Source organism: Coturnix japonica, chromosome 27 (genome assembly GCF_054131305.1).
Source record: "Coturnix japonica strain WE chromosome 27, WE-NBRP24, whole genome shotgun sequence".
Lineage (NCBI taxonomy): Eukaryota > Metazoa > Chordata > Aves > Galliformes > Phasianidae > Coturnix > Coturnix japonica.
Window position 1 is genome coordinate 3,175,139 of NC_140689.1, and position 17,761 is coordinate 3,192,899.

Below are 17,761 nucleotides of genomic sequence, written 5' to 3' on the forward strand. Positions count from 1 at the left end.
AGGGAAGGGAAGGGAAGGGAAGGGAAGGGAAGGGAAGGGAAGGGAAGGGAAGGGAAGGGAAGGGAAGGGAAGGGAAGGGAAGGGAAGGGAAGGGAAGGGAAGGGAAGGCAGAAGTCAAAGAAAAGTAGAAGAGAAGAAGGTGTGAAAAAGTACAGATAGATCGTAAAATGTCGCGGTAAAATAAAATAAAATAAAATAAAAGTAATAAAAAGATGGGGGTGGGTCATGGGCGGAAGCGGTCGGGTCGGGTCGGGTCGGGTCGGGTCGGGTCGGGTCGGGTCGGGGGGCGGCTGGCCGTTCGTCGTACCCTTACCGCTTGACACAGCTGCGTGACGCGCGGCTATGGCCGACACGTCTACCCGCGGCACGGACGGGAAACGGCACCGGCCGACAGGTCAACCCCGCTACGGCCGACACGTCTACCCGCGGCACGGACGGGAAACTTCACCCGCCGATCGAGCGGGTGGATGGTCGCCCAGGTCTACCCCGTGCCACCACGAAGCGGGAAGGTGGATGCATGGATGGATGGATGGATGGATGGGGAAAAACCGGGCGAAAGGGGGCCTGGCACGCGCCCGCGCGCGACCAGCCGCACACCCCCTCCCTTTCCACGCGCCGGCGCCGGCGCACGGAACCCCCCGAACGGAGGACGGAAGCAACGCAGCGAGCGCTGGGTCTCCCAGCGGGTGCTGGGAGGTTGCACCAGGTAAAAGACCAAGAGGTACCAATTGTCACCAGAGTGGTTCACAGACGGCAGTACCGCACCAATAGGGACTCATTGCTCCCCATTCACAAGCTAATTCGCCAATTAGAGAATCAGGGAGTGATTAGCAAAACTCACTCGCCTTTTAACAGCCCCATATGGCCAGTGTGTAAAACCAGTGGGGAATGGAGGCTGACGGTGGATTACCATGGCCTGAATGAAGTCACACCTCCATTAAGTGCTGCTGTACCAGACATGCTAGAACTCCAGTATGAACTGGAGTCAAAAGAAGCTAGGTGGTATGCCACCATTGACATTGCTAATGCCTTCTTTTCCATCCCATTGGCTGCAAAATGTAGGCCACAGTTTGCTTTTACCTGGAGAGGTATTCAGTACACCTGGAACCGTTTACCTCAAGGGTGGAAGCACAGCTCAACAATTTGCCATGGATTGATCCAAGCTGTTTTGGAACAGGGTGATGCTCCTGAGCACTTGCAGTATATTGATGATATTGTAGTGTGGGGCCATACAGCAGCAGAGGTTTTCAAGAAAGGGAAACAGATAATCCAAATTCTTTTGCAAGCTGGTTTTGCCATTAAGCGCAGCAAGGTGAAGGGGCCTGCTCAGGAAATCCAGTTCTTAGGTATAAAATGGCAAGATGGACGTCGTCACATCCCAGCAGATGTGATTGACAAAATCACTGCTATGTCTCCGCCCACTGACAAGACAGAGACCCAATCTTTTCTGGGAGTAGTGGGCTTTTGGAGAATGCATGTCCCAAACTACAGCCACATAGTGAGCCCCCTCTATCAGGTAACACAGAAGAAGAATAATTTCTCATGGGGTCCTGAGCAGCAGCAGGCTTTTGAGCAGATAAAACAAGAAATAGCCTGTGCCGTGGCCTTGGGGCCAGTACGGACGGGGCAGGATGTGAGGATCCGAGGCCGACCGCTAGGATTTTGGAGTCAAGCATATAAAGGGTCTGAGGAGCGCTACACTCCGACTAAGAAGGAGATCTTAGCCGTGTATGAGGGGGTTCGGGCTGCTTCTGAAGTAGTTGGGACAGAGGTTCAGCTTCTTCTAGCACCTCGCTTGCCAGTAATAAACTGGATGTTTAAAGGACAGGTTCCCTCCACCCATCATGCTACTGATGCCACTTGGAGTAAGTGGATTTCATTAATTACACAACGAGCTTGAATGGGAAAACTCAGCCGTCCTGGAATTCTAGAAGTGATCATGGACTGGCCTGAGAGTAAAAAAATTGAAACACCACCTACAGAAGAGGTATCACGTGCTAAAGAGGCACCACCATACAATGAGCTACCAGAAAACGAAAAGTAATTTGCCCTATTCACAGACGGATCATGTCGTATTGTAGGGAAGCATCGCAGATGGAAAGCTGCTGTATGGAGCCCCACACAACAAGTTGCAGAGGCCACTGAAGGTAAAGGAGAATCAAGTCAATTTGCAGAGGTAAAGGCTGTTCAGCTGGCTTTAGATGTGGCTGAACGGGAGAGGTGGCCAATGCTTCATATCTTTATACTGATTCATGGATGGTGGCAAATGACTTATGGGGGTGGCTGCAACAGTGGAACCATCCTCTGCTACCAAATCTGTCACGGTTTGAACGAAAAATCCACCTGCGTCCGTGACAAGGGCCGTGGGCCCCTGAAGGGCCCTCAGCCGAAAAGAAAAAGTTAATTAAGAAAACAGCGGCAACGATGTAAGGAGGCACACTTATTTACTAAATACTATATCGAAATACAGGATAACACAATAGAATACAATATAATTGAAAATTGAGCTAATGAATCAAGCAAAATAGGAGAGAGAATGAGTCCCGTAACCGAGAGGCCTACTGTGAATCTGGGCGAACGGCTGAAGGCTCCCACACACTGCCCTGAACGCCAGAACTCGAAAGACGTCAGTCTGTTCTGCGACACAGTTAATATAGAGTCCAGGTCCCGTGACCCATCGTGTTGCTCTCTGGGAGATGTAGTCTTCTTCTGTAAGTTGCAGATTCAGTAAAATTATCCATGCTTTATATGATGTTATGATGTGGAATACTGATAGCAAAATTACAACATTATTAAACCATGACAATCTGACCCACAGCAGCTCCTGCCCCATAGACCTGATACACATGTGCCCCACAGCAGCTCCTGCCCAATAGATCGGACCGACATATGGCCCACAGCACCTCCTGCCCCATAGACCTGATACACATGTGCCCCACAGCAGCTCCTGCCCAATAGATCGGACCGACATATGGCCCACAGCAACTCCTGCCCCATAGATCTGACACACATCTCCCCCAAAGCATCTCCTGCCCCATAGATCTTTCACACATCAGCCCCACAGCAGCTCCTGCCCCATAGATCTGACCCACATATGTCGCACAGCAGCACCTGGCCCATAGATCTGACCCACATCTGTCGCACAGCAGCTCCTGCCCTATAGATCTAACCCACATCAACCCCACAGCAGCTCCTGCCCCATAGATCTGATACACATCATATATAAAGCAGCTGCTGCTGAATAGATATGACCCACAGCACCTTCAGCCCCATGGATCTGACCCACATCAGCCCCACAGCAGCTCCTGCCCCATAGATCTGACACACATCATATGTAAATCAGCTGCCGCCCAAAGGATATGACCCACAGCAGCTCCTGCCCTATAGATCTGACCCACATCACCCCACAGCAGCTCCTGCCTCATAGATCTGACCCACATGTTCCCAAGAGTAGCTCTGCCCCATTGATTTGACCCACATCAGCCCCACAGTAGCTTTTGCCACATAGATCTGACCCCCATCAGCCCCACTGCAGCTCCTGCCCCATAGATCTGACACACATCATATGTAAAGCAGCTGCTGCCAAATAGATCTTAACCACAGCAGCTCCTGCCCCATAGATCAGACCCACAGCAGCCCCACAGCAGCTCCTGCCCCATAGATCTGACCCACATCTGTCGCACAGCAGCTCCTGCCCCATAGATCTAACCCACATCAACCCCACAGCAGCTCCTGCCCCATAGATCTGACACACATCATATATAAAGCAGCTGCTGCTCAATAGATATGACCCACAGCACCTTCAGCCCCAAGGATCTGACCCACATCAGCCCCACAGCAGCTCCTGCCCCATAGATCTGACACACACCATATGTAAAGCAGCTGCTGCCCAAAAGATATGACCCACAGCAGCTCCTGCCCTATAGATCTGACCCACATCACCCCACAGCAGCTCCTGCCTCATAGATCTGACCCACATGTTCCCAAGAGCAGCTCTGCCCCATTGATTTGAACCACATCAGCCCCACAGTAGCTCCTGCCCCATAGATCTGACCCCCATCAGCCCCACTGCAGCTCCTGCCCCATAGATCTGACACACATCATATGTAAAGCAGCTGCTGCCCAATAGATATGACCCACAACAGCTCCTGCCCCATAGATCTAACCCACAGCAGCCCCACAGCAGCTCCTGCCCCATAGATCTGACGTACATCAACTCCACTGCAGTTCCTGCCCCATAGATCTGACCCAAATCTGCCCCACAGCAGATCCTGCCAAATAGATCTTAACCACAGCAGCTCCTGCCCCATAGATCTGACATACATCATCTCCACTGCAGCTCCTGCCCCATAGATCTGACCCACATCTGTCGCACAGCAGCTCCTGCCCCATAGATCAGACCCACATCAGCCCCACAGCAGCTCCTGCCCCATAGATCTTTCCCACATCAGCCCCACAGCAGATCCTGCCCCATAGATCTGACCCACATCTGTCGCACAGCAGCTCCTGCCCAATAGATCAGACCCACATCAGCCCCACAGCAGCTCCTGCCCCATAGATCTTTCCCACATCAGCCACACAGCAGCTCCTGCCCCATAGATCTTTCCCACATCAGCCCCACAGCAGATCCTGCCCCATAGATCTGACCCACATCTGTCGCACAGCAGCTCCTGCCCAATAGATCAGACCCACATCAGCCCCACAGCAGCTCCTGCCCCATAGATCTTTCCCACATCAGCCACACAGCAGCTCCTGCCCCATAGATCTTTCCCACATCAGCCCCACAGCAGATCCTGCCCCATAGATCTTACCCACATATGTCGCACAGCAGCACCTGACTCATAGATCTGACCAACATCTGCCCCACAGCAGATCCTGCCCCATAGATCAAACCCACATCAACCCCACAGCAGCTCCTGCCCCATAGATCTGACACACATCATATGTAAAGCAGCAGCTGCCCAATAGATATGACCCACAGCAGCTTCAGCCCCAAGGATCTGACCCACATCAGCCCCACAGCAGCTTCTGCCCCATAGATCGGACCCACATCAGCCCCACAGCAGCTCCTGCCTCATAGATCTGACCCACATGTTCCCAAGAGCAGCTCTGCCCCATTGATTTGACCCACATCAGCCCCACAGTAGCTCCTGCCCCATAGATCTGACCCCCATCAGCCCCACTGCAGCTCCTGCCCTATAGATCTGACGTACATCATCTCCACAGCAGATCCTGCCCCATAGATCTGACCCACATATGTCGCAAGCAGCTCCTGCCCCATAGATCAGACCAACATCAGCCCCACAGTAGCTCCTGCCCCATAGATCTGAACCCCATCAGCCCCACAGCAGCACCTGCCCCATAGATCTGACCCACATCTGTCGCACAGCAGCTCCTGCCCCATAGATCTCACCCACATCAACCCCACAGCAGCTCCTGCCTCATAGATCTGACACACATCATATGTAAAGCAGCTGCTGCCCAATAGATCAGACCCACAACAGCTCCTGCCCCATAGATCTAACCCACAGCAGCCCCACAGCAGCTCCTGCCCCATAGATCTGACGTACATCATCTCCACTGCAGCTCCTGCCCCATAGATCTGACCCACATATGTCTCACAGCAGCACCTGCCCCATAGACCTGACCCACATCTGTCGCACAGCAGCTCCTGCCCCATTGATCAAACGAACATCAGCCCCACAGTAGCTCCTGCCCCATAGATCTGACCCCCATCAGCCCCACAGTAGCTCCTGCCCCATAGATCTGACCCCCATCAGCCCCACAACAGCTCCTGCCCCATAGATCTAACCCACATCAGCCCCACAGCAGCTCCTGCCCCATAGATCTAACACACATCATATGTAAAGCAGCTGCTGCCCAATAGATATGACCCACAGCAGCTTCAGCCCCATGGATCTGACCCACATCAGCCCCACAGCAGCTCCTTCCCCATAGATCTGACCCACATATGCCCCACAGCAGCTCCTGCCCCATAGATCTGACATACATCATCTCCACTGCAGCTCCTGCCCCATAGATCTAACCCTCATATGTCGCACAGCAGCACCTGCCCCATAGATCTGACCCACATCTGTCGCACAGCAGCTCCTGCCCCATAGATCAGACCAACATCAGCCCCACAGTAGCTCCTGCCCCATAGATCTGACCCACATCTGCCCCACAGTAGCTCCTGCCTCTTAGATCTGACCCCCATCAGCCCCACAACAGCTCCTGCCCCATATATCTAACCCACAGCAGCCCCACAGCAGCTCCTGCCCCATAGATCTGACACACATCATATGTAAAGCAGCTGCTGCCCAATAGATATGACCCAGAGCAGCTCCTGCCCTATAGATCTGACCCACATCAGCCCCACAGCAGCTCCTGCCTCATAGATCTGACCCACATGTTCCCAAGAGCAGCTCTGCCCCATTGATTTGACCCACATCAGCCCCACAGTAGCTCCTGCCCCATAGATCTGACCCACATCAGCCCCACTGCAGCTCCTGCCCTATAGATCTGACGTACATCATCTCCACTGCAGCTCCTGCCCCATAGATCTGACCCACATCAGCCCCACAGCAGATCCTGCCCCATAGATCTTTCCCACATCAGCCCCACAGCAGATCCTGCCCCATAGATCTGACCGACATCTGTCGCTCAGCAGCTCCTGCCCCATAGATCAGACCCACATCTGTCGCAAGCAGCTCCTGCCCCATAGATCAGACCAACATCAGCTCCACAGTAGCTCCTGCCCCATAGATCTGAACCCCATCAGCCCCACAGCAGCACCTGCCCCATAGATCTAACCCACATCTGTCGCACAGCAGCTCCTGCCCCATAGATCTCACCCACATCAACCCCACAGCAGCTCCTGCCCCATAGATCTGACACACATCATATGTAAAGCAGCTGCTGCCCAATAGATATGACCCCCAGCAGCTTCAGCCCCAAGGATCTGACCCACATCAGCCCCACAGCAGCTCCTGCCCCATAGATCTGACCCACATCAGCCCCACAGCAGCTCCTGCCCCATAGATCTGACGTACATCATCTCCACTGCAGCTCCTGCCCCATAGATCTGACAAACATCATCTCCACTGCAGCTCCTGCCCCATAGATCTGACCCACATATGTCGCACAGCAGCACCTGCCCCATAGATCTGACCCACATCTCTCGCACAGCAGCTCCTGCCCCATAGATCAGACCAACATCAGCCCCACAGTAGCTCCTGCCCCATAGATCTGACCCCCATCAGCCCCACAGTAGCTCCTGCCTCTTAGATCTGACCCCCATCAGCCCCACAACAGCTCCTGCCCCATATATCTAACCCACATCAGTTCCACAGCAGCTCCTGCCCCATAGATCTGACACACATCATATGTAAAGCAGCTGCTGCCCAATAGACATGACCCACAGCAGCTCCTGCCCTATAGATCTGACCCACATCAGCCCCACAGCAGCTCCTGCCTCATAGATCTGACCCACATGTTCCCAAGAGCAGCTCTGCCCCATTGATTTGACCCACATCAGCCCCACAGTAGCTCCTGCCCCATAGATCTGACCCCCATCAGCCCCACAGCAGCACCTGCCCAATAGATCTAACCCACATCTGTCGCACAGCAGCTCCTGCCCCATAGATCTCACCCACATCAACCCCACAGCAGCTCCTGCCCCATAGATCTGACACACATCATATGTAAAGCAGCTGCTGCCCAATAGATATGACCCACAACAGCTCCTGCCCCATAGATCTGACCCACATATGTCTCACAGCAGCACCTGCCCCATAGACCTGACCCACATCTGTCGCACAGCAGCTCCTGCCCCATTGATCAAACGAACATCAGCCCCACAGTAGCTCCTGCCCCATAGATCTGACCCCCATCAGCCCCACAGCAGCTCCTGCCCAATAGATCAGACCCACATCAGCCCCACAGCAGCTCCTGCCCCATAGATCTTTCCCACATCAGCCACACAGCAGCTCCTGCCCCATAGATCTTTCCCACATCAGCCCCACAGCAGATCCTGCCCCATAGATCTGACCCACATATGTCGCACAGCAGCACCTGACTCATAGATCTGACCAACATCTGCCCCACAGCAGATCCTGCCCCATAGATCAAACCCACATCAACCCCACAGCAGCTCCTGCCCCATAGATCTGACACACATCATATGTAAAGCAGCAGCTGCCCAATAGATATGACCCACAGCAGCTTCAGCCCCAAGGATCTGACCCACATCAGCCCCACAGCAGCTTCTGCCCCATAGATCGGACCCACATCAGCCCCACAGCAGCTCCTGCCTCATAGATCTGACCCACATGTTCCCAAGAGCAGCTCTGCCCCATTGATTTGACCCACATCAGCCCCACAGTAGCTCCTGCCCCATAGATCTGACCCCCATCAGCCCCACAGTAGCTCCTGCCCCATAGATCTGACCCCCATCAGCCCCACAACAGCTCCTGCCCCATAGATCAGACCAACATCAGCCCCACAGCAGCTCCTGCCCCATAGATCTGACCCACATGTTCCCAAGAGCAGCTCTGCCCCATTGATTTGACCCACATCAGCCCCACAGTAGCTCCTGCCCCATAGATCTGACCCCCATCAGCCCCACTGCAGCTCCTGCCCCATAGATCTGACACACATCATATGTAAAGCAGCTGCTGCTCAATAGATATGACCCACAACAGCTCCTGCCCCATAGATCTAACCCACAGCAGCCCCACAGAAGCTCCTGCCCCATAGATCTGACGTACATCAACTCCACTGCAACTCCTGCCCCATAGATCTGACCCAAATTTGCCCCACAGCAGATCCTGTCCCATAGATCAGACCCACATCAGACCCACAGCAGCTGCTGCCCCATAGATCTGACCCACATCAGCCCCACAGCAGCTCCTGCCCCATAGATCTGACCCACATCTGTCGCATAGCAGCTCCTGCCCTATAGATCTGACCCACATCAGCCCCACAGCAGCTCCTGCCCCATAGATCTGACGTACATCATCTCCACTGCAGCTCCTGCCCCATAGATCTGACCCACATATGTCGCACAGCAGCACCTGCCCCATAGATCTAACCCACAGCAGCCCCACAGCAGCTCCTGCCCCATAGATCTAACCCAAATCAAACCCACAGCAGCTCCTGCCCCATAGATCTGACCCACATCATATGTAAAGCAGCTGCTGCCCAATAGATATGACCCACAACAGCTCCTGCCCCATAGATCTAACCCACACCAGCCCCACAGCAGCTCCTGCCCCATAGATCTGACGTACATCATCTCCACTACAGCTCCTGCCTCATAGATCTGACTCAAATCTGCTCAACAGCATCTCCTGCCCCATAGCTCTGACCCACATCTGCACCACAGCAGCTCCTCCCGATAGATCTAACACCCATCAGCCTCACAGCAGCTCCTGCCCCATAGATATGCCCTACATCTGTCCCACAGCAGCTCCTGCACCATAGATCTGACCCACATCTGCAACACAGCAGCTCCTGCTCCATAAATCTGACCAACATCAGGCCCACATCTGTTCCTGCCCCATAGATCTGACCCACAGCAGCTCCTGCCCCATAGATCTGACCCACATCAGCCCCACAGCAGCTCCTGCCCCATAGATCTTTCCCACATCAGCCCCACAGCAGATCCTGCCCCATAGATCTGACCCACATCTGTCGCACAGCAGCTCCTGCCCCATAGATCAGACCCACATCAGCCCCACAGCAGCTCCTGCCCCATAGATCTTTCCCACATCAGCCCCACAGCAGCTCCTGCCCCATAGATCTGACCCACATATGTCGCACAGCAGCGCCTGCCCCATAGATCTGACCCACATCTGTCGCACAGCAGCTCCTGCCCCATAGATCTAACCCACATCAACCCCACAGCAGCTCCTGCCCCATAGTTCTGGCACACATCATATGTAAAACAGCTGCTGCCAAATAGATATGACCCACAGCAGCTTCAGCCCCAAGGATCTGACTCACATCAGCCCCACAGCAGCTCCTGCCTCATAGATCTGACCCACATGTTCCCAAGAGCAGCTCCTGCCCCATAGTTCTGACCCACATCTGTCGCACAGCAGCTCCTGCCCCATAGATCAGACCCACATCAGCCCCACAGCAGCTCCTGCCCCATAGATCAGACCCAAATCTTCCCTACTTCAGCTCCTGCCCATAGATCTGACCCACATCAGCCGCACAGCAGCTCCTACCCCATAGATCTCACCCACATCAGCCCCACAGCTGCTCCACGGCACGGTTTCCCCGGCTCGGTGCGGCTCGCGAGCTTTGCGGCGCCGGCTATGCGTTTTTGCCTGCGGAGACGCCACAGGAGCGACATTTGGCTGATTCCGAGGAACGTCCGAGCCGAGCGGTGCCCGACGGGAGTGGTTGGACCGTGCCGGCGCACTTGAGCGGGGTCCGTTCGAGCCGGAAATCTGGATTGCGGGCAGGCCGCGTAGCGAGGGATGGCGAAAGAGCGGCGGGAAGCCGCAACCGAAAAACTCCACAGCCCGGTGCTCAACCGCGCTCGCCTGCGCCCGCTCGTTGCCGCCTCTGGAGACGAGCACGCGCTCGCTCCTGCAGACGAAAACGGAAGGCGTAAGAAAAAACGGCTTCGGAAAAGAACGGCGCCGACTACCGGAAGCGGCGCCGAGGGTAAGCAGCGCTCTACGTCGACGTAGCGGTAGGTAAGAAACTACAGCGACCCCCCAGCAAGCTTTGGAGCTTTAGCGCCCCCCCATCTCACAGGGCGGCAAAGCCTAGCCGAAAGCGGGTAGACCTGGCAGCTACACGCAAGCCGCACGGGCAGCGACCCCTAGACACCGCCGCCGAGCACCACGGCCCGCTCGGAGCCGGGTAGACCGTGCCGACCTCGTCGAGCCGCATAGGCAGCGACCTCTAGCAGCCGCCGCCGAGCACCACGGCCCGCTCGGAGCCGGGTAGACCGTGGCGACCTAGTCGAGACGCATGGGAAGCGACGCCTAGCCGCCGATGCAGTGCCCCCCCCCCCCTCCCCTCACCCTCCGGAGACGCTCGGAGCCAGGTAGACAGTGCCAGCGCAGAGGAGCCGCCACGAGAGCGACACTTGGCCACTTCCGCGGAACTTCCGAGCCGAGCGGAGCCCGCCGGGAGAGGCTGGACCGTGCCGGCGCACTCGAGCCGCGATGGCCAGGGGTCGAGCCGTGTTGACCGTGCCGGAGCACCGGAGGCGCCACGGAGATGCCACTCGGCCGCAGCCGCGGAACGACCAGGGTGCACGTATGAGCCGGCCGCTGTTCGCCGGGTCGGGGCGCTCCCGGGCTTCTCGGTTCGGCCTTGCTTGAAGCTGGCCGTCCCGCCACCACCACCGCGGTTTTGCCCTTTTGTCTGCGTGTTTGTTTGTTCGTCCGTTCGTTCGTACTTTGGTCCGTTCGATTGTTTGTCCGTGCCCCCACGCGCCCTCTCGGTTTTATTATTTTCCGTTTGTTTGTTTGTTTGTTTGTTTGTTTGTTTTTCTCGTGGGTTCTTCTTTACTTTCCCCTTTTTTAGATTTTGAAAAAGTTGCCCCGCACCCCCCGCCTCCCCGGCTCTGCAGGAAGAGCGTGGGCGAGTGCGCGGTCCCCGCCCACCAAGGTCCGTTCGGGCCGGATATCCGGACTGCGGGCAGGCCGCGTGGCGAGGGATGGCGAAAGAGCGGCGGGAAGACGGCAGCGGCGAGAGGTGGGCCGGCGGGAGGCGGCCGCATCCCCCACGGGGTTCGTACCTAGCCTCTCTCCCAGCCGGCAGATGAGGTGGAACGGTACGTGGGATTTTCGGCGGGAGGAGGAGGTGGTGGCGGTGGTGGCGGTGGTGGCAGAGGGGCTCGGGGGTGGCGAGGCGTTTTGGCGGGCTCCGGTCGCCGAGTCGAGCCGCCATTGGGCCGAGCCATCAGGAGCACCCCAGCAGAAAAAGGAAAGAAAAGAAAAAAACCAAACGGGCCAATCGGGTCCAAACAAATAACCGAGCGAGTGACCGACCAAACAAAAAAAAAACAAAAACAAAGACAAAGACAAACAAACAAATAAAAAAACACGGTCGCGGGCCGGTCGGGCGAGATGCGTCCGGGAGAGGGCGGGTTGTGGGCGAGGGCTGGGGTGGGGGCAGGCGGAGGCGGGCCGCCGTCGGGTACGGGTCGGGTTCCCGCTCGTGCGGTGTGGACTGGGGGGGGGAAGGTGGAAGACGGACGCGGGGCCGGGAAGATCAGGCGCCGGCAGCCAGGTCTACCCGCATACCCGCAACCCCGCCGCGGACCGCCGGCCACGCAAGCGACCCCATTCTTCGTGACAGAGGCCGTGCCGGTCCAGGCCGGGCTGGGCCTACTCACGCGCGGGCGACGAGGAGAAAGAGAAGAAGGGAAGGGAAGGGAAGGGAAGGGAAGGGAAGGGAAGGGAAGGGAAGGGAAGGGAAGGGAAGGGAAGGGAAGGGAAGGGAAGGGAAGGGAAGGGAAGGGAAGGGAAGGGAAGGGAAGGGAAGGGAAGGGAAGGGAAGGGAAGGGAAGGGAAGGGAAGGGAAGGGAAGGGAAGGGAAGGGAAGGGAAGGGAAGTGAAAAGGGAAGGGAAGGGAAGGGAAGGGAAGGGAAGGGAAGGGAAGGGAAGGGAAGGGAAGGGAAGGGAAGGGAAGGGAAGGGAAGGGAAGGGAAGGGAAGGGAAGGGAAGGGAAGGGAAGGGAAGGGAAGGGAAGGGAAGGGAAGTGAAAAGGGAAGGGAAGGGAAGGGAAGGGAAGGGAAGGGAAGGGAAGGGAAGGGAAGGGAAGGGAAGGGAAGGGAAGGGAAGGGAAGGGAAGGGAAGGGAAGGGAAGGGAAGGGAAGGGAAGGGAAGGCAGAAGTCAAAGAAAAGTAGAAGAGAAGAAGGTGTGAAAAAGTACAGATAGATCGTAAAATGTCGCGGTAAAATAAAATAAAATAAAATAAAAGTAATAAAAAGATGGGGGTGGGTCAAGGGCGGAAGCGGTCGGGTCGGGTCGGGTCGGGTCGGGTCGGGTCGGGGGGCGGCTGGCCGTTCGTCGTACACTTACCGCTTGACACAGCTGCGTGACGCGCGGCTACGGCCGACACGTCTACCCACGGCACGGACGGGAAACTGCACCCGCCGATCGAGCGGGTGGATGGTCACCCAGGTCTACCCCGTGCCGCCACGAAGCGGGAAGGTGGATGCATGGATGGATGGATGGATGGGGAAAAACCGGGCGAAAGGGGGCCTGGCACGCGCCCGCGCGCGACCAGCCGCACACCCCCTTTTCCACGCGCCGGCGCCGGCGCACGGAACCCCCCGAACAGAGGACGGAAGCAACGCAGCGAGCGCCGGGTCTCCCAGCGGGTGCTGGGAGGTTGCACCAGGTAAAAGACCAAGAGGTACCAATTGTCACCAGAGTGGTTCACAGACGGCAGTACCGCACCAATAGGGACTCATTGCTCCCCATTCACAAGCTAATTCGCCAATTAGAGAATCAGGGAGTGATTAGCAAAACTCACTCGCCTTTTAACAGCCCCATATGGCCAGTGTGTAAAACCAGTGGGGAATGGAGGCTGACGGTGGATTACCATGGCCTGAATGAAGTCACACCTCCATTAAGTGCTGCTGTACCAGACATGCTAGAACTCCAGTATGAACTGGAGTCAAAAGAAGCTAGGTGGTATGCCACCATTGACATTGCTAATGCCTTCTTTTCCATCCCATTGGCTGCAAAATGTAGGCCACAGTTTGCTTTTACCTGGAGAGGTATTCAGTACACCTGGAACCGTTTACCTCAAGGGTGGAAGCACAGCTCAACAATTTGCCATGGATTGATCCAAGCTGTTTTGGAACAGGGTGATGCTCCTGAGCACTTGCAGTATATTGATGATATTGTAGTGTGGGGCCATACAGCAGCAGAGGTTTTCAAGAAAGGGAAACAGATAATCCAAATTCTTTTGAAAGCTGGTTTTGCCATTAAGCGCAGCAAGGTGAAGGGGCCTGCCCAGGAAATCCAGTTCTTAGGTATAAAATGGCAAGATGGACGTCGTCACATCCCAGCAGATGTGATTGACAAAATCACTGCTATGTCTCCGCCCACCGACAAGACAGAGACCCAATCTTCTCTGGGAGTAGTGGGCTTTTGGAGAATGCATGTCCCAAACTACAGCCACATAGTGAGCCCCCTCTATCAGGTAACACAGAAGAAGAATAATTTCTCATGGGGTCCTGAGCAGCAGCAGGCTTTTGAGCAGATAAAACAAGAAATAGCCCATGCCGTGGCCTTGGGGCCAGTACGGACGGGGCAGGATGTGAGGATCCGAGGCCGACCGCTAGGATTTTGGAGTCAAGCATATAAAGGGTCTGAGGAGCGCTACACTCCGACTAAGAAGGAGATCTTAGCCGTGTATGAGGGGGTTCGGGCTGCTTCTGAAGTAGTTGGGACAGAGGTTCAGCTTCTTCTAGCACCTCGCTTGCCAGTAATAAACTGGATGTTTAAAGGACAGGTTCCCTCCACCCATCATGCTACTGATGCCACTTGGAGTAAGTGGATTTCATTAATTACACAACGAGCTTGAATGGGAAAACTCAGCCGTCCTGGAATTCTAGAAGTGATCATGGACTGGCCTGAGAGTAAAGAAATTGAAACACCACCTACAGAAGAGGTATCACGTGCTAAAGAGGCACCACTATACAATGAGCTACCAGAAAACGAAAAGTAATTTGCCCTATTCACAGACGGATCATGTCGTATTGTAGGGAAGCATCGCAGATGGAAAGCTGCTGTATGGAGCCCCACACAACAAGTTGCAGAGGCCACTGAAGGTAAAGGAGAATCAAGTCAAATTTGCAGAGGTAAAGGCTGTTCAGCTGGCTTTAGATGTGGCTGAACGGGAGAGGTGGCCAATGCTTCATATCTTTATACTGATTCATGGATGGTGGCAAATGCCTTATGGGGGTGGCTGCAACAGTGGAACCATCCTCTGCTACCAAATCTGTCACGGTTTGAACGAAAAATCCACCTGCGTCCGTGACAAGGGCCGTGGGCCCCTGAAGGGCCCTCAGCCGAAAAGAAAAAGTTAATTAAGAAAACAGCGGCAACGATGTAAGGAGGCACACTTATTTACTAAATACTATATCGAAATACAGGATAACACAATAGAATACAATATAATTGAAAATTGAGCTAATGAATCAAGCAAAATAGGAGAGAGAATGAGTCCCGTAACCGAGAGGCCTACTGTGAATCTGGGCGAACGGCTGAAGGCTCCCACACACTGCCCTGAACGCCAGAACTCGAAAGACGTCAGTCTGTTCTGCGACAGAGTTAATATAGAGTCCAGGTCCTGTGACCCATCATGTTGCTCTCTGGGAGATGTAGTCTACTTCTGTAAGTTGCAGATTCAGAAAAATTATCCATGCTTTATATGATGTTATGATGTGGAATACTGATAGCAAAATTACAACATTATTAAACCATGACAATCTGACCCACAGCAGCTCCTGCCCCATAGACCTGATACACATGTGCCCCACAGCAGCTCCTGCCCAATAGATCGGACCGACATATGGCCCACAGCAACTCCTGCCCCATAGATCTGACACACATCTGCCCCAAAGCATCTCCTGCCCCATAGATCTTTCCCACATCAGCCCCACAGCAGCTCCTGCCCCATAGATCTGACCCACATATGTCGCACAGCAGCACCTGCCCCATAGATCTGACCCACATCTGTCGCACAGCAGCTCCTGCCCATAGATCTAACCCACATCAATCCCACAGCAGCTCCTGCCCCATAGATCTGACACACATCATATATAAAGCAGCTGCTGCTCAATAGATATGACCCACAGCAGCTTCAGCCCCAAGGATCTGACCCACATCAGCCCCACAGCAGCTCCTGCCCCATAGATCTTACACACATCATATGTAAAGCAGCTGCTGCCCAAAAGATATGACCCACAGCAGCTCCTGCCCTATAGATCTGACCCACATCACCCCACAGCAGCTCCTGCCTCATAGATCTGACCCACATGTTCCCAAGAGCAGCTCTGCCCCATTGATTTGACCCACATAAGCCCCACAGTAGCTTTTGCCCCATAGATCTGACCCCCATCAGCCCCACTGCAGCTCCTGCCCCATAGATCTGACACACATCATATGTAAAGCAGCTGCTGCCTAATAGATATGACCCACAACATCTCCTGCCCCATAGATCTAACCCACAGCAGCCCCACAGCAGCTCCTGCCCCATAGATCTGACGTACATCAACTCCACTGCAGCTCCTGCCCCATAGATCTGACCCAAATCTGCCCCACAGCAGATCCTGCCAAATAGATCTTAACCACAGCAGCTCCTGCCCCATAGATCAGACCCACATATGCCCCACAGCAGCTCCTGCCCCATAGATCTGACCCACATCTGTCGCACAGCAGCTCCTGCCACATAGATCAGACCAATATCAGCCACACAGCAGCTCCTGCCCCATAGCTCTTTCCCACATCAGCTCCACAGCAGCTCCTGCCCCATAGATCTGACCCACATCTGTCGCACAGCAGCTCCTGCCCCATAGATCAGACAAACATCAGCCCCACAGTCGCACCTGCCCCATAGATCTGACCCCCATCAGCCCCACAGTAGCTCCTGCCCCATAGATCTGACCCCCATCAGCCCCACAACAGCTCCTGCCCCTGAGATCTGACACACATCATATGTAAAGCAGCTGCTGCCCAATAGATATGACCCACAGCAGCTTCTGCCCCATAGATCTGACCCACATCAGCCCCACAGCAGCTCCTGCCCTATAGATGTGACCCACATCAGCCCCACAGCAGCTCCTGCCCTATAGATCTGACCCACATCAGCCCCACAGCAGCTCCTGCCTCATAGATCTGACCCACATGTTCCCAAGAGCAGCTCTGCCCCATTGATTTGACACACATCAGCCCCACAGTAGCTCCTGCCCCATAGATCTGACCCTCATCAGCCCCACAACAGCTCCTGCCCCATAGATCTGACCCACATCAGCCCCACAGTAGCTCCTGCCCCTTAGATCTGACCCCCATCAGCCCCACAACAGCTCCTGCCCCGTAGATCTAACCCACATCAGCCCCACAGCAGCTCCTGCCCCATAGATCTGACCCACATATGACCCACAGCAGCTCCTGCCCCATAGATCTGACCCACATCTGTCGCACAGCAGCTCCTGCCCCATAGATCAGACCCACATCAGCCCAAAGCAGCTCCTGCCCCATAGATCTTTCCCACATCAGCCCCACAGCAGATCCTGCCCCATAGATCTGACCCACAACTGTCGCACAGCAGCTCCTGCCCCATAGATTTAACCCACATCAACACCACAGCAGCTCCTGCCCCATAGATCTGACACACATCATATGTAAAGCAGCTGCTGCCCAATAGATATGACTTACAGCAGCTCCTGCCCCATAGATCTGACCCACATAAGCCCCACAGCAGCTCCTGCCTCATAGATCTGACCCACATGTTCCCAAGAGCAGCTCTGCCCCATTGATTTGACCCACATCAGCCCCACAGTAGCTCTAGCCCTATAGATCTGACCCAAATCTGCCCCACAGCAGATCCTGCCAAATAGATCTTAACCACAGCAGCTCCTGCCCCATAGATCTGACCCACATATGTCGCACAGCAGCACCTGCCCCATAGATCTGACCCACATCTGTCGCACAGCAGCTCCTGTCCCATAGATCTAACCCACATCAACCCCACAGCAGCTCCTGCCCCATAGAT